Source organism: Pongo pygmaeus, chromosome 12 (genome assembly GCF_028885625.2).
Source record: "Pongo pygmaeus isolate AG05252 chromosome 12, NHGRI_mPonPyg2-v2.0_pri, whole genome shotgun sequence".
Lineage (NCBI taxonomy): Eukaryota > Metazoa > Chordata > Mammalia > Primates > Hominidae > Pongo > Pongo pygmaeus.
Window position 1 is genome coordinate 88,408,804 of NC_072385.2, and position 20,664 is coordinate 88,429,467.

The following is a 20,664-nucleotide window of genomic DNA, read 5'->3' on the forward strand; positions in this document are numbered from 1 at the left end:
AGGAGAACCATCCATGTGATGTTTCCAACTTTGTACCTCATTGTCCAGTATGGCCCAATGGGTGGTGGGTTCCTGTATCTTCTGGAGAAATCCTAGATGCTCCTTCAGGGCAAATGCCCTGAAAGAAGGGATGCCCTAGGGTCCCAGCACACATAGAAGGGGAATCATTCAGCACCCAGTCCTTAGGTGCTTACAGATGGAGGATACAGCACCTTTCCTAATAAACAGAATTATCCAGCACTTCCAGATCACTCCTATCTACCTTGGTGACCTGCTATTATCATCAACAGAGATTTCTGATTACAAAAGTCATCCTTGTTTTTTGTGGATATTTAAGAAAACGGATGTATGAAAAAGAAAACTAAAGTTATATATACCCTCCAGAAAAAAAACAACCTCACTATTGATATTTTGGTGTATACATGTGCAGAATTTTCTCCTCTACATATGTTTTTGTCAGTGTTGAGATCATATAAATGTGTAACTTGCTTTAAAAATTAGTATAAAGAACATTTCAGAGTTATAAACATTTGTTATAAATATAATGGCTGCATAATATTTGCACATGGGGTGTTCTAGAATTTCTTTGCACATTTCCTTATACCATTGCACATTTAGATGTTTCCAATTTTTTTCTTATAACAAAATCCATAATCCTTCATAACCATCTTTGTGCATAAAGCTTATCTTCATTTGGATTATTTCCCCATAATCAGCTCTCATATGTGGAAATGATGTGTTTCAAAAGAAAAGCTATATGGCTATAGGCAATATGGAGGAATATTACTTGGGAAAGGCCATCTGGCTACTGGCTAAATCTCACCAGAATGGAATTAAAGATCAATTGGATAAGCAAATGCATGGGTCACTGTGGAAGGCTGAATAGTAGCCCCTCAAAGATATCCACAATGGAATCCCCTGAACTTGTAAATATGTTCCCTACATAGCAAATAGGATTTTGCAGATGTGATTCAGTTAAGGATTTTCAGGTGAGATTTCCTGGGTTATCTGGCTGGGCCCAATATAATCACAATGGTCCTTAGAAGAGAGAGGCAACAGAGTCCAAGTTACAGAGGGGGATGTGATTACAGAAACAGAAGCCAGAGAGATTTGACGATGCTACATTAGCGACTTTGAAGATGGAGGAGGGGCCACAAGCCAAGGAATGTGGACAACCTCTAGAAGTTAGAAAAGGCAAGAAAGTGGATTCTCCCGTAGGGCCTCCAGAGGGAACTAGCCCTGCCAACACCTTGACTTTAGTCCATTGAGATTGATTTTGGGCTTCTGACTTCCACAACTGTAAAATAATAAATTTGTATTGTTTTAAGCCACAAAGTTTGTGGTAATTTGTTACAGCAGCAATAGAGAATTAATATAGTCACCAATCAATTCTAAGAGCAGAAATGTCACCAAATAAGTGAAAAATCTGGCATGGGGTCACATTTCCATATACAATCTTCAAATACCAAGTTCTTACACACAGGTTTACTTCTTACACCAGTTCTGGCAACTCTCCAAAGCAAAGGTCCTCCATTTAACAACTCAGGGACCCATGAGAGCTGTATTTCTAAAATACATGACCTTCTTAATCAATGAGGCACAGGAAAGGAGAGAAAAAGCCGTGCATGGGCTCATCAGTGCCTCAGCCTTGGAGTCACTTCCTCTCTCAGCCTGTGGCCAGAGCCCAGCATATGGCTCTGCCCTGCTCCAAGGGGCTTGAGAAGTACAGGCTTCCTGTGCCAGGAGGACAACAAAGCCTACTGTGACCTCACAGACAGTGCACTCAACAGTCATGGGAAACAGTCTCTACTATACTGACCCTGTATCCGTCAAGTGCTTAGGTAACTCACATTTGTGAGTTGCACGGTATGAATTGTGGGTGTCCTCACCTGTCCTGAGACTAGCCAGCTGACTGTTGCCCAGAGCTAGCAGGCATAGCCAGCTGAAATTCTGAAAGTGGATTACGCATGGAGTAATGCTGTTCTCAGGAAATGAGTGATTTATTTCATAATCTAAAATTTAAACGTTTTAATATACCTCCCAAGAAGATACCTGGTTCAGAAAACTGCAGAGGAGCCATGGAACTCAGCAGAAGGCCAACTCCCTCTCTGGGAGGCTGCCTTCAGGAAACCAATCGTCCACCCACCTGATTCCAAAGGAATTACAGAAAAATGGAAAGCCAGGAACAAAAATCATAAATCATATTTTCAATATGACCTTGTAACATTATCCATGGATGTTACCTCAGACTTCAGTGAGTGCAGGGGACTAATGCTATCCATTTATGAGTGATGCCAAAACTGGAAAATGACAGTTCCAAATGCACTGAAGTGCTAATGGCACATACAGTGTCTGGAATTCTATTTTATATTAATTAGAATTATTTTTGTTAAAGAAAATATGTTGAATGTTCATTACTGTTGAAAAATAAGTTTCTCCTTTATTTCTCTAAATAGGTGTTAAGTATTTAAAAAATATTGTTTTGAAAGCCCAGGATCATTTGTCTCCTTAAAGTGCCTTAAGGGCCCACCAAGTGGCATTCACTTGGCAAATCATTGGTGTAACGTCTAGTGCTCAGCCTTGCTTGCCATGAATGACATAACTCACATTAACCAAACTCTCACAGGCACGGGCTGCTGTGTAAACCAGAAGGCCAGCCTGCATCTCTGGGGGTAGAATCCAGGCACTGGGAATATGTATGTACGTGTGTCTCTGCACCTAGGTATGAGGACCTGTGTGGTGACAGGGGTAGGTATTCCAGAGAGGGAAGTGCCCCTGCCTCTGTGCCCCTAGACAGTACTCGGGTGAGCATCAGTCATGCCCCACGTTTCTCCCTTTCCCGTGTCCACAGGGATGGTTCAGCGTCTTTGCCACTATCTGCTGGCCCTGAAGCCATTCTGTCTTACAAGGACGTCCATTCTGCTCCTTTATGGGTTGGTTTTAACACTCGGGGAATAATTTCAGGTTTCTAATCTCTAAGATTAGAGATTTGAGAGAGACCAATCCCCAGCTTCTGAGATATTTAAGATGTATTTTGGAGCAGTAATAAAAATACAAATTGTCATGCCTTACCTGTACATGGTGACTTGTAAATCCCAACGTACCTTCTGCTTCACCATCTCCTTTGATTTTCCCAGTAGCCCTGTGGCCAGGCTGGGAAGTGTTAATCCACATTCTGGTTTTAAGACCTGCATTTCCCATTGCCTACAAGTGTTTTCAACTGACGGCTTCACCAGGGCCTTGCAGTAAGTGTGTCTGAAATATGCTATGTGTTCCCCACCCGCTTCTCTTACTCTGGTGGCCTGTGTTTTTGTTTGTTATCCCATCTTGTTCCTGATGGTCCAAGCTTGCACCCTTGGCATCCTCGCTGGGCTTCACTCTTCCCCTTGGCCTGCTCATCTGGCCAGCTCCTCAGTCCTGCTGCTTCTGTCTTTGATAGCTCCTTGAGCTCAGCTTCCCCTTCTTGCTGCTTTTCTCACTGCCATCTGCCTTCTCCCTTCTCTCCGGAATAGCTGCACGTGCCTCTTAACACATCATCCCTCTTGTACTGGAAATTGGATTAACCACCCTAAAGCGTAGCTCTCATTGGTTACTCTCCTGCCCGCAGTCCTCCAGTAGCACCTACAGCATAGTTTATTCCAAACTCCTGAGTGGCATTTCAAAACCTCCTGATGTGTCTCCAATCAACCTTTCCAGTTTCATCTCCTCCTCTGTAACCTACATGGCAGCTACATTGGATCCTAGGTGCTCCTCAAGCCTCTCTCAGGCTTCTCCATCTCTGTGTCTTTAATGTTACTGCATTAGTGAAAGGATTCCCTCTCATTTTGGCTTGCTGAAGTCCTGCCTGTTCTAAGTTTGCCCAGGTGTCCCTCCCCCTATGCCTTCTCAGTGTGTCACTTGGAGGTAGGTTCTTTCTTCTATGGATTCCCTAGTCCTTTCAAATTATCTTAGAGCATTATCAAATTTGTCCTGTGGTGGGGAGGAGGGAGAGGATCAGGAAAAATAACTCATGGGTACTGGGCTTAATACCAGGGTGATGAAATAATCTGTATGACAAACCCCTGTGACACAAGCTTACCTACGTAACAAACCTGCACGTGTACCCTTGAACCTAAAAGTTAAAAGAAAGAAATTCTACAACTAATCACTAAGTTTAACAAGGTTGCAGGATGCAAGATCAACATATACAAATTAATTGTATGTTTATGTATTTACAATGAATCATTGGACATTAGAATTATGAATAGTGCAATTTAAAATATCATTAGAAAATATAAAATACTTAGGAATACAGCTGAAAAAGATGTAAAAAATCTGTACACTAAAAACTACAAAATATTGCAGGGAGATAATTAATGGCATAATGAAATAAATGAAGACATAAACTAAAAACAAAAAACAAATTTGCCTTGTATTGTGGTTACTTTTGTTGAAGTCTTAATCTTTTTTCTTTTTTTTTTTTGAGTCAGAGTCTTGCTCTGTCACTCAGGCTGGAGTGCAGTGGCGCAATCTCCGCTCACTGCAAGCTCCGCCTCCTGGGTTCACGCCATTCTCCTGCCTCAGCCTCCCGAATAGGTGGGATTACAGGCACCCGCTGCCACGCCTGGCTAATTTTTGTATTTTTAGTAGAGACAGGGTTTCACTGCGTTAGCCAGGATGGTCTCGATCTCCTGACCTTGTGATCCGCCCACCTCGGCCTCTTGAAGTGCTGGGATTACAGGTGTGAGCCACCACGCCTGGCCCCTTAATCTTACACACTAAACGACAAGCCCCTTGATGGCCAGGACTGTGTTTTTCATCTCTGCAGGCACTGAGAGAGCCTATCAGCATCCTTATACATGGGGCCAGCTTGATAAACATTTGCTGAGTTGAGCCAGTTCCCCATCTGGCATGCAGACAGATCGAGAGTCAGAGAAATTAAACAGCTTGCACCAGGTGGGAAACCACACTCACAGCCCTCAACTCATAATGCAATCTTTCTTTCCACTACCCCAAGATTGACTGGATAGCCGGAAGTCCCATTGGCCATTCAACAAACATTCATTAGGTGCTAACTACGTGTCAGGCATTGGGTGCCCAGGATACAACAGTGAACAAGACTGCCTTAGACCCTGCCCTCATTGGAAATTTAGCCTAGTGGGGGAAGGCAAACCTAAATAAATGGTAATTAAGAGCTCTAAGGGGAGAAGCAAAAAGTGTCGGGATAGAAAAGGGGGATATGACCTGGGCTGGAGGGGGTTGTGGGATAGTCAGGCAAAGCTTTCCGGAGGCATTGCTGTTTAAAACAGCTAGTTGACAAGAACCGAGGAAAGATTGGTTTTCTCACAGCGTATTGAAATGCCCTGAGGCAGGAAATAGCTTAAAAGAAGGTCAGGGTGGCTGGAACCTACAGGGGAAAGGAGACATTGGCAAGAAATAAGGTTGGTTAGAGAGGGTGTCTGATGGCAGAGAGAGAGGCCATTTCGAGGCCACTTACAGGAGGGGCTGTGGTCAGAAGGGGGCATGGAGAAGTGGGCAGACACAGAGTAGATAAAGGAGATTGGAGAGAATATTACTGGCATCATCAGGCAAAAGAGTATGGAGGTGTAGGGTAGAAAGGTTACAGCAGGACAGAGAGGATTGGATGGACAGCCACCCCCAAACAACCCTCTGGATGACTGCAAATGGTGAGCCCACGCTTGGAAGGGGAAGGCAGTGTTTAATGCCTTTTCCAGCTGCTGGTTTGAGGAGACTGGGTAGAGAGGACAAGTAAGCAGAGGCCTGGGCAGCACCTGGAGGCCTGGTATTATCCCCAGTTCCTCCATACACTTCTGTGTGGCCTTTGCAGGATTTGGAGCCTCTTTGGTTTTCATTTTCTGAACCATATGGTGAAATTGGTAAAACCTCACAGCTGATGCCAGTAAAACCCTTTAAATTTTCTAACAGAATAGGACTCTCAACATCCTCTAAAGAATGACTATTATTTATACTCTCCTAGTTATTACTTTCCTCAAGAAGGGGATTCGTGTATCAAAGAAAATGCTAATTTTTTAAAAAGGGCAATTGACAGCTCTTAGAACTCATCATGGCAGACTGGCCTTTGCAAGGTGGACAAAACCTTGCAATTAGAAAAAAAAATGCAGCCAGCACTCATTGGATTAAGAGTGTAGAAAAGCAAATGTGTTCGAATCTTAAACACATCATAATTTTAAGCATCCACAAGTGTTTAGAAAGTGTTAGCCGCTATGAGCGCGTACATCTATTCACTAGTTAAACATCATAACCTGTTTCTTTTCTAAACACATGGGCAGGAGAACAGAGCATGGTTAACATGTTAAACACACTGACATGTTTACAATGTGTTGCAAGAAGGTGTTTAACTTTTTGTGCTCCAAAGCTAAACACTTTGGAATTACAGGGCTGGCTAATTCCGCCTACAGTTAGCATGGCTGTTGCCTACTGGTCCCTTTGGCTTTGGGCAGAGCACCTTTGGGAAAGCGGACCACGTGGTGATGACCTGGGTTTCATAAAGAGCAGCCTGGGCTCCTTACTGCAGGATCTTGGATGTTGATGAAATCTGTGTTTCTGAAAACATATCATGAAAGAAATTAGAGTCAAATTCATGAGTTGCTGGACAGAACTCATGCTCCAGACTAGCATGGCTGCTGTTTCCATGTGCAGGTGCACAGGCTATCCTGCTGGTGAGGGCTTTCCAGGAGACTCCAGACATAGGCAAACTACGGCTTTGGCCTCTCCTACACAGTGGCTCAGACTTTCATAGAAAATGAATAGATCCCCAGAAGCTAGACTGAAAAGAGGTATAGAGGAAAGAGGAAGGAGAAAGAAAGAAGGCGATGAATATTCTCTTTCTCTGGCTGCTGTAACAAATCACCACACTGCTTGGTGCTTAAAATGACATAACTTGATTATCCTTCAGTTCTGAAGGTTAGAAGTCCTAAAGGGGTCTCTTTGGGCTAAAGTCAAGGTGACTGCAGGGCTGGTTCCTTCTGGAGGCTCCAGGGGAGAAGCCGTTTTCTTGCCTTTTCCAGCTCCCTACATTCCTTGGCTTGTGGCTCCCTTTCATCTTCAAAGCCAGCAATGGCCAGTTGAGTCCTTCTCATGCTGCGTCACTTTGATTCTGCCTCTCTTGCCTCCCCCTTTCACTTATAAGGATGTTTGTGATTGCAGTGGGCAATTCAGGTAATCGGGATACCCTCCTTAGTTTAAGATCAGCTGATTAGCAACCTTAATTGCATCTGTAACCTTAATTCTCCCTTGCCATGTAACCTAACATATTCACAGGTTCCAGAGATTAAGACAGAGGCATTTTAGGGGGCCATTATTCTGCCCATCACAGGGTGTTACCAAAAGCAAGGGTAAGAGAGAAAGGGGATAGAAAAAAAGGAATTACACTAAATTATGCTAAATTGAAATCCTATTTAGCCTCATAAAATCCCTTGTATCGGGGTATGGGCTAAGCTACTATAACAAAAGGACCCCAAAATACAAGGCAGATTATTTATCTTTCATGGTAATAGTAGAGGTAGGTCATCCAAGGCTGTTATTATGGTTCTGACATCCCCAAGCAGGTAGTTTCCATTTTCTTTTTTCCTTTTCTTTTTTTTTTTTTTTAAACAGAGTTTTGCTGTTGTCACCCAGACTGGAGTACGGTGGCACGATCTCGGCTCACTGCAACCTCTGCCTCCTGAGTTCAAGGGATTCCCCTGCCTCAGCCTCCTGAGTAGCTGGGACTACAAGTGCGTGTCACCACGCCAAGCTCATTTTTTGTATTTTAGTAGAGATGGGGTTTCACTATGTTGGTCAGGTTGGTCTCAATCTCCTAACCTCGTGATCCACCCGCCTTGGCCTCCCAAAGTGCTGGGATTACAGGCGTGAGCCACCACGCCTGGCCTAGTTTCCATTTTCTAAGTCCAAGGAGATTGCTCCAGCTTTCCTCAACTTGTAGCCTGGAGGAGAGGAGGAGAAAACCAGAGGAGGCCGTGTGCATTCCTTTTAAGGATATGATCTAGAATTGAATTTCTCAGCCTCGACGCTGCTGGCATTTTGTGCCAGATAACTCTCTTTAGTGTGCACTGTCAGTGTTTAGCAGCATCTCTGGCCTCTATCCACTAGATACCAGTGGTGACAATGACAAATATATCTAGACATTGTAAAATATCTTCTGGGAGGCAAAATCACCCCTAGTTAAGGACCATGGATCTAGAAAAAGTACACATGACTTCTGGTGTCATTCTATTTCCCAGAACTTACCCATCTAAAATTGGAAGTTCTATTATTAAAGAGAGAATGAATGTTTGGGGACGACTAGTAGTCTTTTCATCTGTTTCAGATACTCAGCCTGCCAAATCACTGAAATCCCACCTCATGTCTGAGACATCTGCCTGGAATGCACAGTGGTCCAGCTGTGGAAGGGAGGGGCTGAAGGTGGTCACCAGTGGGAGGAATTTCTAGAGTTCTTGGCCAAAGCTCTGGATGGTCAGCTTGTACCCCCTGTCCAGAGCTATCTGAGGGGACTGGGCAGTCATGCATTGGAGCCTGGCTTCCCAGAGCTGAGGGGGAACCAAAACATTTCTGGGAGCCAGCGGCTTGCCATTTCTATGTAACACATCATGAGATGTAGCTTGACTGGTTAGGGCTTTGGCCCAGGGGGCTCTGATTTGTAATCTCTTGTTCTGTTCTTAGTGGGGCCAGACTGACCTTGGGGACTCACAGGCTAGATTTGTATATGGTAGTAGGTTTGAAAGACATCTAAAACTGGGTTTTACATCTGTTTCTGTTATTTATTGGCTATATGGTTCCTTAGCATCTCAATTTCCTCACCCATAATATTAGGACAGTATTATCCCTTGCTAAAGTTTGTTTAGAGGATTAAATTAGGTAATGTGAGAACAAGACTTAGGTGCCCTTTCTGGGGCTTAGTAAACACTTGATAGATGGTACTTATCTATTCCTTTATTCCTCAGACATTTACTGAATACCTACAATGTGTAAGGTTCTGTGCTGCATTCTGGAAACATGAGCGTAGCAGGAAGCAAAGTAGATCTGGTTCATCTCAGTGGTTACATTGTGGTAGTTACTACTGTTATTATTATTATCATCATGATTCTGGACACAGGCCTAGAGGTGACTCTCTGCCAGTGGTAGGGGAAGGCTGAGTCGGCAATCCCAGGGCTGAATATGTAGGAATGAGGCTGGCTGGTGAGGCCCCGCTTGGATGTTACATGGGGGATAGTAATGGGGAAGAGTAGCAGGGCAGAGCAGCCAAGGACTTGGTCCTATAAGCCAGAAGAAGAGAATCAGAAATCTCTGGGAATCAAAGGCTGTGAACTGAGTGGATGCTGCCATCACAGGACTAACAGACTGGGTGGGGAAAGGCCAACCATATGAAGGGAGGCCAGAGGATAGGGACAGGCAGCTGCCTGGCAGAGCTCCTTCAGCCCAGGTTGGAGGAGTTTGAAGGCCTGGCTGAGACACATTGCTAGAGCTACTCCCGGTGAGGCCAGGCTTGCTGATGAGGCAGGGAGGACTGTGTCTTTGGGCGAATGGCGTGCTCCATGGGCAGCGTAACAGCAAGTTTGGTAAAACAGGACAGCTCGTAATCTCCCTGTTCCACCGCTGACTTATCTACTACATCATATCTCTTCGCCAGCCAATTATGAGAGCAAGTTTGGGAGGCAGGTCACCTCCGTTAAATCATCAGGGAGTCACCGAGTTAATGATGGCTCCAGGCAGTGAGTCTCAGACTTTTTCCATCTACAGTTCATTCTTGGCAAAGTAAAACACCTCACATTTTCCCACTTACTAAAATGGAAACCCTTCTTACTAGAATGCAACTTAAATTCCATGGTCAATTATCATAATCACTCCCTTGTGTATCCCTTTGACGCCCTTTTCCCTCTCATTTCGTTGTACTGTTTTGGCAAAACCATAACTATGGTTAGAGCCAACTCTCCATTTACTCCATGCTTGTTGGTGGAAAAAAAATACAACCCTGTGACTGATCTCACTTTAAATTCAGGCCCACAATTTTCAAGGAGGCCTGTAGTTGCTGCCAGGTCATCGTACACTCTGTCCCGGAGTCCATCCATTCTCCTAGATGACAACTTCTCACCATCCCTTCTCTCTTCACACCCCTAACACCTTCCCCCCATATCACTCCTGGCAGATGACCTCCTTCCCTCTTCAGACCGCAACTCCCCGCCGGCCAGCATCTGACCTTGTATCTTCTGTTTCCTTGACTCTAACAGGGATGAACTTTCCATGCCCCTCTCTAGAGCAAACCTCTCCACCTGCACACTGGATTTCATCCCTTCTCACCTACTCAAGGATATTGCTCCAACAGTATTGCCTGCTTCTCTCCCACGTCTTCATTGTTCATTCTCTCCTGAATCATTCCCACCAGCATACAAGCATGTGATTACTTCTCCCATTTTAAAAGAACCTTTCCTTCAAAATTTTCTCCTTCAACTTTTTGTTTGATTTTTACTTGCTGCAAAACTTCTCCAGAAAGTTGTCTGGGCTCATTCTTGCAGTTTGTTTCCTCCTATTTTCTCCTAGACCCACTGTTTGTTTATTCATTTATTTAGTTTTGAAACAGAGTTTTGCTCTTGTTGCCCAGGCTGGAGTGCAACGGCATAATCTTGGCTTCTAAGTTCTGGAATTATAGCGTGAGCCACTGTGCCTGGCCTCTTAGACCTACTCTAACCAGCCTTTTGCGCCTATACTCCACAGCCTGCTCTTGTCAACCCTTACATTGCTGGGTCTGGGGGTCAGGTCTCAGTCTTCAACTTAGTTGATCTAACAGCTTTGTTTGACACAGTTGATCCTTTTTCCTCCAGGATGTGTATTCTTCACTTGACTTCCAGAACAGCATGGCTCTCTTTGTTTCCCTCCTGTCTCACAAGCTGCTCCTTCTTGGTCTCCTTTGCTGGTTCCTCCTCATCTCCTTGATCATTTAGGGTTGATATTCCCTAGGGCTCAGTCCTTAGTCCTCTTCTCTTCTTTATTTATATTGATTCTTTTGGTGATCTCACTCAATCCCGTGGCCTTGTGTATTAAACACCACGGACAACCAATTTAAATTGATGTATCTGGGCTTCGATCTCAACTTGGATGCCTACTTGGATGGTACCTTAAGCTCTTGATCTGCCCCACGCCCACTGCCACCTAGTGAAGCTCCTTCATTCATAGCCATCTCCATCTCACTTGCTGGCAACTCCTTTCAATAGCTTGAGTTCTCCACCTCCCTGGCTCCCATCCTGGTTGGAACTTCCATCCTTTCTCACCTGGATTAATGCAGTACCCTCCTAACTGCTTCCGTCTTTGTCCCTCTGCAAAGCAGCTAGAGGGAGGCTTTTAAAATTTAAATCAGATCGTATTACTCCTCTTCTCAAAACCTTTCCGTGGCTTTCTATTTCCCTAAGGCCTTGTGGGATCTGCCAGCCCATCCCAGCCCTACCTCTCAGAACTCATCCCCTTCTACTCTCCCCTCCTTGTTTACTCTGCTCCTGCCTACTAACCTCACTGCAGTCAGTTCCTCAAACACACCAGGCAAGCTCTACTTTAAAAACTTTTCACTGCCTGTTCACTCCCTGGAGCACTCCTTCCCCAAACAGCCATATGATCCCCCATCTCCCTTCCCTCCAATCTGCTCAGATGTTACCATCTCAGTGAGATCCACTCTGACTCCTCTATAAGCTACAAACTGCCTCCTCCCAAATCCTAACCCTTCTTATCCTGTTCTACTATTTATTGTTGTTTCCTTGGTAGTTATCCCTTGCTGACAGTCTACATAATGTACTTATTTATTTATTTATTTTTGAGACGAAGTCTCGCTCTTGTCCCCCAGGCTGGAGTACGATGGCACGATCTCAGCTCACTGCAACCTCCACCTCCTGGGTTCAAGAAATTCTCCTGCCTCAGCCTCCCGAGTAGCTGGGATTACAGGTGTCTGCCACCACACCTGGCTAATTTGTGTGTGTGTGTGTGTGTGTGTGTGTATATATAATATATATTATATATATATATATTTTTTTTTAGTAGAGACAGGGGTTTCACCATGTTGGCCAGGCTGGTCTCGAACTGCTGACCTCAAATGATCTGCCTGCCTTGGCCTCCCAAAGTGCTGGGATTACAGGCATGAGCCACCGCACCTGGCCTACAGTGTACTTATTTTAAACATTTATTGTTTACAGTTTTCTCTTAATGGAATATTAGTTCCAAAAAGGAGGGATTTTGTTTTGTTTTGTTTTTGTTCACTGTGATGAATCTCAAGGATGCATAACAGTGGCTGGCAATAATAAGTAAATATGTGTTAGATTATTGCACAGAAAAACTATTTCTGCTATGGGAAGACCTCAGCGAAGGATGTCTGCCATCCAGCCAGCCATCTGTTCATTCATTCATCTGTCTATTTGTCCGTCCATCCAGCCAGCCTAGTCATTCAACAAGTGTGTTTGGACACATGGTTAATTTTCAACCTATGTTTTTGCCTGTGGGAAAATGGTGTCTATCCTAAAAGAACTTTCAATCAAGTTAAGAGGAAAAGCCCAGACAGAGGAATCATTAAAAAGAATGTAACCATTGTTAATCTAAGTCCGAATTAAAAGCATAGACACTGTCTCACTGGAGGGCTAGTGATGGGGGTAGTAACATAATATTTATGGCCTGGCACTCCCGTGGATTGGAGATCAAAGAGCCTTTGAGGACCCCACTTACTGCATGTCCTGGGGATGCTGAGAATCTGCTGGGAGGTGAAGGAAAATGGCTTTTGACAGGCCTTGGGGAGGAGCAGCCTAAACTGGGAGCCCAAGGCTGAGACAGGAGCTGTTCTCCTTCCTGTTTCCTCTGAGTTTTCCAAGACTCCCACTCCTGGGAAAAGCCCCAGAGACTACGAGTGTTTTAGGCCCTTGGGCAGGGGGGATACCTAGTTACCTGTGTCCAGAGAGCTGCCCTGCCCTGAAAAACAGCATCCCCAACATTTCTCATTGGAGCTAAGACCCCAAGCAGCAGTGAGAGGTGACAGCAAAGGCGAGGCCCTGGGCATCCTAAGCCTGGAATCCTTCCGCTCAACCCACTCCACCAACTCAGTAAGGAAAACAGTCCAGTCCTAATCCCACAGCCCACAAACAAACAGCTCACAGCTGGCCAGCTCACCAAAACAAGTAAACCATGTCTCCTGCCCAGGGCAGGGCAGATTGAGCAAGGCTCAGATCCTCTTGCTTATCCTCTTTGTTTTGTCGCCCAATGAAGGATTGTGAGGCGGAGGAGGTGGTGACACATAAAAACACTTCTGGAGGTACTGCTGCATCTCAGGGCAGGAGGTACAGAGGGGACAAAGAGAGGGGTCAGCTGAGGGGCATCCAAGAAGAAAGGACTGAGGCGGTTCAGGTGAAGAATGGACTGAGGGAGCTTGAGGGAGAATGGGCTGAACGGACTTGGGGGAGGATGGACTGAGGAAACTCGGGGGAGGATGCACTGAGGGGACTCGGGGGAGGATGGACTCAGGATACTCGGAGAAGATAGACTGAAGGGACTCGGGGGAGGATGGACTGAGGGGACTCTGGGGAAAATGGACTGAGGATATTCGCGGAGGATGGACTGAGGATACTCGCGGAGGATGGACTGAGGATACTCGGGGGAGGATGGACTGAGCGGACTCGGGGGAGGATGGACTGAGGGGACTCGGGGGAGGATGGACTGAGGGGACTCGGGGAAGGATGGACTGAGGGGACTCGTGGGGGGATGGACTGAGCGGACTCGGGGGAGGATGGACTGAGGATACTCGGGGGAGGATGGACTGAGGATACTCGGAGAGGATGGACTGAGGGGACTCGGGGGAGGATGGACTGAGGGGACTCTGGGGAAAATGGACTGAGGATATTCACGGAGGATGGACTGAGGATACTCACGGAGGATGGACTGAGGATACTCGGGAGAGGATGGACTGAGCGGACTCGGGGGAGGATGGACTGAGGGGACTCGGGGGAGGATGGACTGAGGATACTCGCGGAGGATGGACTGAGAAGACTCAGGGAAGGATGGACTGAGGATACTCGCGGAGGATGGACTGAGAAGACTCGGGGAAGGATGGACTGAGGGGACTTGCGGAGGACGGACTGAGAAGACTCGGGGGAGGATGGACTGAGGATACTCGGAGAGGATGGACTGAGAGGACTCACGGAAGGATGGACTGAGGGGACTCGGAGAGGATGGATTGAGGATACTCGGGGGAGGATGCACTGAGGACGCTCTGGGAAGGATGAACTGAGGAGACTCATGAATAGTCTCTCCACTCCTCTATCAGAGATAACCACATTTGAGCAGACACTCAGTTGGAGTCACCCCCTGCACACATGTGTACATGCAGCCAAGCCTTTTCCCATGCTATTAGCTGGTGCAAGTTCCGTACCTGGATTTTAAGCGTGGGTCACCTGGAAGAGCTTTGTTAGAGGAAGAAGAAAGAGGTGTCTCTCAGGAAAATCCTGGTTCCCAAAGTTGCACATTATGTCAGATGTACCTGTCTTTGACAGCTGGGAGAGGGGACAAGACCCTGCCCCAGCCCTGGCCAGGAATGGTGGCTGGTGAGCCCCTAGTTGCAGGTAACCTCGACCTGTCCTGGCAGAGGGGAAAGGTCTTCACCTGAAGAGGGGAAAGGAGACTTGAGGAGAATGACTGTCCCCAGGTGACCGCCCATGAACACCTGAGCACCCATCTGATAAACAGCCTGGAGTCACTGGAGAGTGACAGCTTCCATGTATATTCATATATGCTCACCATTATTTTTCATAACCACATCACATTGCATCATTTTAATGTATCATAATTTTCTCAACCAGCCCCATCCAGAAGCTTCTTAACCCAATCTCTTTCTAAGGCCCTCCAAAGGGCTGGAAGAGGGAGCATCTTTACTTTGCTACCGCCATCAGGGGTCCTGGGAGAGTCCCCTTGGATCCTGATTTTTCAGGGCTTGATGCCTGAGAATGACTGACAGAAATTTTGAGAACTGTGCCCCCAGTAATAACAATAATTAACATTGTTTTCAGCACTCTGGGCCAGGCACTGTTCTAAGCACTTTGTGCATACATTATCTAAGTGACTCTTCACAACAACAACCTTCTGAGGTAGGTACTACTTTTATCTCTTTTTTATAAATAGGGAAACTGAGGCTCAGAGAGATTAACTTGTGCAAGATGACAGTAAGTTGTTGTGCTGGGATTTGAACCAGGCAGTCTGGTACCAGCATCCACACTCTTTCTTTCTTTCTTTCTTTCTTTTTTTTTTGAGATGGAGTCTCGCTTTGTCACCTAGGCTGGAGTGCAGTGGTGCGATCTTGGCTCACTGCAAGCTCTGCCTCCAGGGCTCACGCCATTCTCCTGCCTCAGCCTCCCGAGTAGCTGGGACTACAGGCACCTGCCACCACGCCTGGCTAATTTTTTTTTTTTGTATTTTTAGTAGAGATGGGGTTTCAACATGTTAGCCAGGATGGTCTCGATCTCCTGACCTCGTGATCCATCCGCCTCGGCCTCCCAAAGTGCTGGGATTACAGGCATGAGCCACTGCGCCTGGCCCAGCATCCACACTCTTAATCACCAATTTGTCTAGTTGGCTGAAGAGTTTAGCTGGTTATTGATAATAAGCAGTATGTCTTCTCGATCATTCCTCCTAAATTTCGGTAGATTATATTTTGAGGCTTGTACTTAGGGGAAAAAAGAGAGAGAAAAGAAAATCTGACACTCCTCTAAAGAGTTCAAGAGCCTCAGATTCTCTGGGTCCGTCAATCCTGGGCAGAACCCTGCTGACTGGTTGATATGCCACAGGTTAATATTTTGAGCTGTTCCTGGGTGGTGTGGCCTGCACATACCCGCCCCCAAGCTCTCCTTACCACCCTCTCCATGACCTTAGATAGAAATGACAATGACTATTCCCATTGCTGGTAAATGGTCATCATACCCTTATCCATCCTATACAAATACGTTTCTGCATAGAAGCTACTTGCCTTGCTGGGTCAAAACCAGTGGTTCTAACTAGAGAGGGCCATGAGGCTGCCTAGTACTGTTCAGTTGTGTATGGTGACGCTGGTAACACACTGGAATCACTGAGACATTTCTGTAAAGTGCAGATGCCTTGGGTCCTATCAAAAGGAACCATGGTAGTGGGGCCTGGGCTTGCACCCTTTGAGAATTGTCCCTAGTGAATCATGTTCCATCTTGGCCAAGGACTCCCGGGATCCCAATTGGTTTCAGCCCTAGGTTTTCTCTGCCTCTACTGCCAGCTTGCAGGACTCTTCCTACTCGTTTTGGGGATGTTTGATGCAAAAGTTGATGCTGTGTGGGTGCAGACTTCCAGGAGCATATTGTCTGAAACCTGCAGTGATTTCAGGCTGAGGCTCTTCCTGCTAGGAGCCAGGGACAAGAGTGGATTAATGTCAAGGGTCCCATGATTGTGGACAATCTCAGAGACACTATAAATAGATGGAGAGAAGCTGTTTCTTCTTTTCTCCTCAAGGAAACCACCCAAACAGAAACATTTCATACACTTGCGGTTGAGGAATGCAGTTGGCCACTCTCAAGCTTAAGAGAACGTTGGAGTTTTTTTGTTTTTGTTTTTTCCTTTTTTTCTTCTCTTTCTCATTTTCCTTGAAGGAGGATTAGAAAACACACACAGGCACAGGCCACAGGTGCACACGTGTGCGCGCGCACACACACACACACACACACGCGAATGCTTTTTCTTGATCTAAAAGAGCACTGTCAAGTCACTGAGTTGATTGTCCTGCTTTCAGTTCAGCATACCCTGACAAATCTTACCCATAGAACAGATGCCTATGGTGCTGTGGTGGTGCCCAACAGCTCTGAGTTTCAGCCTCTTCTTTCTGGGACTTAACCTCTCATTCTCCACTGCTGTCATTGGAACCCACAGGAGTAAATTGGTGAGCACCATTCATTCAAATACACGATGGGAAGTATAGTGGGGAGATGCAAAAGAAGAATGAAATAGCCCACAGAAGATTTCCACACAAGCTGATAAATATACACCTGTGGTTCTTGTTAACCACAGGAGTCAGTGTGGCCCTGTGTGATATAATAAAGAATAAACCTTTGGTCTCTGCCCCTAGTTCCTGGCACCGACCTCCTAAAACCCTTGTAATTTCCTAAGTGATAGTGGTGCTAGGAGCATCTTTTGTTCTAATATTTAGTCTTTGACCTTGGTTCCTGACACAGAGCTCCTAAATCCCTTGGAATTTCCTGGATAATAGGTGCATCTTTTGTTCTAATGAGGTGACTCTTGGTGGGCCCCTGGATGGGGGTTGGTCACTAGAAAGACCACACATGATCAGAGGCTCGGAACATTCGGCCCCACCCCCATCCCCAGGGAGGGGAGAGGAGTTGGATATTAAATTAATAATTGATTATACCTTTGTGATGAAGCCTCCATAAAAATCCCTAAAGCACAGGGTGTGGAGGGATTCTGTGCAGGTGAACACATCCATGAACCAGGAGGGTGGTGCCCCCCAACTCCACTGGAACAGAAGCTCCTATGCTGGGGACCCTCCAGCCCTTGCCCTATGCATCTCCCCTTCTGGCAGCTCATCTGTGTTTTTATCTATCCTCTAGGATAGAATAAACTGGTAAATGTGTTCCCCTGTGTTCTGTGAGCTGTTGTAAGAAATTATCAAGCAAAAGGGGTTGTGGGAACCCCAGTTTATAGCCAGTCGTGGGTCAGAAGTACAGGTGGCAAGTTGGGGCTTGCAGTTGGCATCTGAAGTGGGGGCATCTTATGAGTTCTTAACTTGTGGATCCCTCACTAACTCCAAGTAGATAGTGTTAGAGCTGAATGGAACTGTGGGACACCCATTTGTTGTCTGCAGAGAATTGGAGAAGTGTTTGGTGTGGGAAATCACTTACATATTTGGTGTCAGAAATATTGAGAATATAGAGAAAAACTGTTTGCTTTTCCTATATACCCAGGAAGCCCCAAGCCTTTTAAATTATGGTAACAAAAATCAGAGAAATGCAGCAGGCAGTTGGGCTGTATGTACTATGTTTAAGAAAAGAAAAATAACAACAACAAAAAACATTAGAACTCACAAATTCTCATGGTGTTGTCCTTCAAAGCTTACCCTTGGATGACCTTCTGCTCATTCCCAGGATGCTCCATGTACTTCTCTAGAAGAGCCTTTTCCCTGTGGAGGCCCAGGAGCCCAGCCCCAGAATTAAGAGAGAAGGGACTAACACATCCCATCGTGAATGGGCTCTTAGCCCAGTGCAGGCCTGTCCTCTTGGTTCATTCTGGTGGTAGAATTTTGGGCCATGCACCCTTTATGTAGTTCCTGCCCCTTGGGCCTCATACTCACACCCACGGAACACTGCAGAAGTTCATTGGAGGTGCCTCCCACAATAGTTCCGCTCCAGCCACACCCCGGGCTCTGCCTTGCAACTCTCCAGCCCTCAGGGGAAGCTGCTGCTTCATCCTCTGCCAGGTCTAGAGGTATGAGGGAGATGGGCACATGAGGTACATCCTCCTAACAGGCAGAGAGCAGGCAGCCTTGTGTGTTGAGACATGCCCCTACCCCAACCACTTTTCCTCCCCATGCCCACAGAAAAGCCAACCTGTGGTGGCTGTTGGTGGCCTTGGGTATAACCTGAGGAAGGGCTTGGGGAAAGGGAGGCAGGGAAGTCATACTGGCTACAGGGAGCTAGGTGTCTTTAAAACTCCTAATTGTGGAATTGTCCTCATGCTTCCTGTCTCTGAACTTGACTTCTGATACTAGACCTCTTGGTAGGGGCCCAGGAGATGAGGTTTGAAGAAGTCACCTTCTGGCATCCCGGGGATCGCCTAGGCTATGTCTGTTCTTGCTCCTTGTCTGTCAGATTCTGGGCCATTCTGCATGGCAAGCAGTAGGCAGCAGGTGGGAGCCTGGAGACCACCCAGCCCACCCCCTTATCGTGCAGGCAAAGATACTGAGGAGCAGAGAGGGGGCACTGAAGTTCTAAGTCCCTTACCTGGAGAGGGACACTGCCAGGATGAGGACACAGGTCCTCAGGTGCTCCAGTGTACAGCAATGCCGTGTGTGCCTGGGAACACAAGAGTCTGTCTGGGCTACGCCTCCACCCACTGTGCCAGCTGTCTGCCAGCCTCCCTTGCAGGTCACAGACTCTTGTCATGCTGTGTCACCAATATAGCTGCTTGTGATCTTCAAATTTCCATAAATGACAGAAAATGGAATCCTCTTGCTTGATGGTACATTCATGGCATCACCCATCCCAGAAGTGTGGTATGTTTGAGACTTCTTAAGATCAAAAAGCATTTGCTTTTTAAAGACATGATTCCTTAATGATGATTTTAAGCACCTCAAGTTCTCCAAACAAACTTGCTGAATTACTGAAACCATCCATTTTGCCAAGCTGATCCTGAAACAGAAAAAATGACCTTCGTGGAAAAACTGGCGCAATCCAAATAAAACACAAAGTTTAATTCATTGTAATGTACTAGTGTTAATTTCTTAGTTTTGACAAACATACCCAGCTACATGGGTTCCTCTCTGCTTGAATTAAAGGCCCAGCACACCCTAGGAGGATGTAGCTCCAAAGGAGTGTGGAACCAGCCTGCAGCCTCCATTGCACCTGCCCTGGGAAGAAGATTCCCAATCTCCCTTTGAAACGTGGCTCCATCCTGCACCCCAAATTAGGCCCCTGTGGACTTCCACACACAGCACCCCCCACAGACTCATCACATTTTCGTGAGGTGCTCTCTCTTTGGGTGGGGGTGGGGCGGGATCTACACCACCCTTTTTGTTGGAGCAAGTCCCCTGGAGAAATGCTGCTTCAGCAGCAAAGAATTATGTCACATCTTCTTTTCTTGGGAAAGAAAGTGGGGAGAGAAAAGAAGAGTGATTTAGGCAGATTAGGCAGCCAGCCCCAAGGAAGTTCTACCAAATATTTTTTAAACTTTACGTTAGAATAATATGATAGTGAAGAGAGTTCTACATATCCTTCACTCAGGAACTTCTGAAGCTTATCACTGGTTTTGGGAGAGTGCTTCGTCATGGTTAAAGACATTTTAGAAGATAAAAACAAAGAAAATGCCTGGAAGCCAAGCAAAAGGATAGAAGAAAAGAGGAAGAAGGAAAGAAAGAAAAAAAGAAAGAAAGAAAAAAGAAAAGAAGGAGAGAAAGAAAGGAAGTAAAGAAAGAAAGAAAGAAAAAGAGGGAGAGAGAGAAAGGAAGTAAAGAAAGGAAAGAAGGAAAGAAAAAGAGAAAGGAAGGAAGGAAAGAAGGAAGGAAGGAAGGGTAAAGAGGAATAAACAAGAAGCTGAAAGAGTCTGTGGGTTGTTGAAAGGCAAAAAGCGGCTATCTCTGTGGTCAGACTGCTCCATCATGCCCAACCTCTCCACTTGTTTTTCACCTCTGGCTTCTTCCAGTCTTGGGGCCAATAACAGTGTTGGAAATGTCAGGGGTTAATCATGACAGGCAGCTGTGCAGAGCCTGGGCTGGGCATGGCAAAGTTGGAAGCATCACTCAGGCCAGGTGTGGACTGCCCTCTAGCTCTGCTGGATGCATGTTAAGGTGGTTCAGGGGTGGGGTGGTTTCCCCCAGAGGCTGGGGTAGGTCAGATGGCATGCCTGTCAAGCTAGGGTGTGACTACCTGGAGCCAGGAGGCAGCA

General features: G+C 46.2%; 1 long non-coding RNA gene across 1 annotated transcript in view; it reads left to right on the forward strand.

Moving 5' to 3' along the window:
* The first annotated feature begins 13,316 nt into the window (after positions 1–13,316).
* The window catches only part of LOC129030431 (uncharacterized), a 118,281-nt gene continuing 110,933 nt past the window's right edge, over positions 13,317–20,664 (forward strand). Inside the window, exons 1-2 of the long non-coding RNA XR_010123105.1 lie at positions 13,317–13,389; positions 15,045–15,122. This is a non-coding gene — a long non-coding RNA (uncharacterized LOC129030431). The remainder of the gene's footprint in view (positions 13,390–15,044; positions 15,123–20,664) is intronic.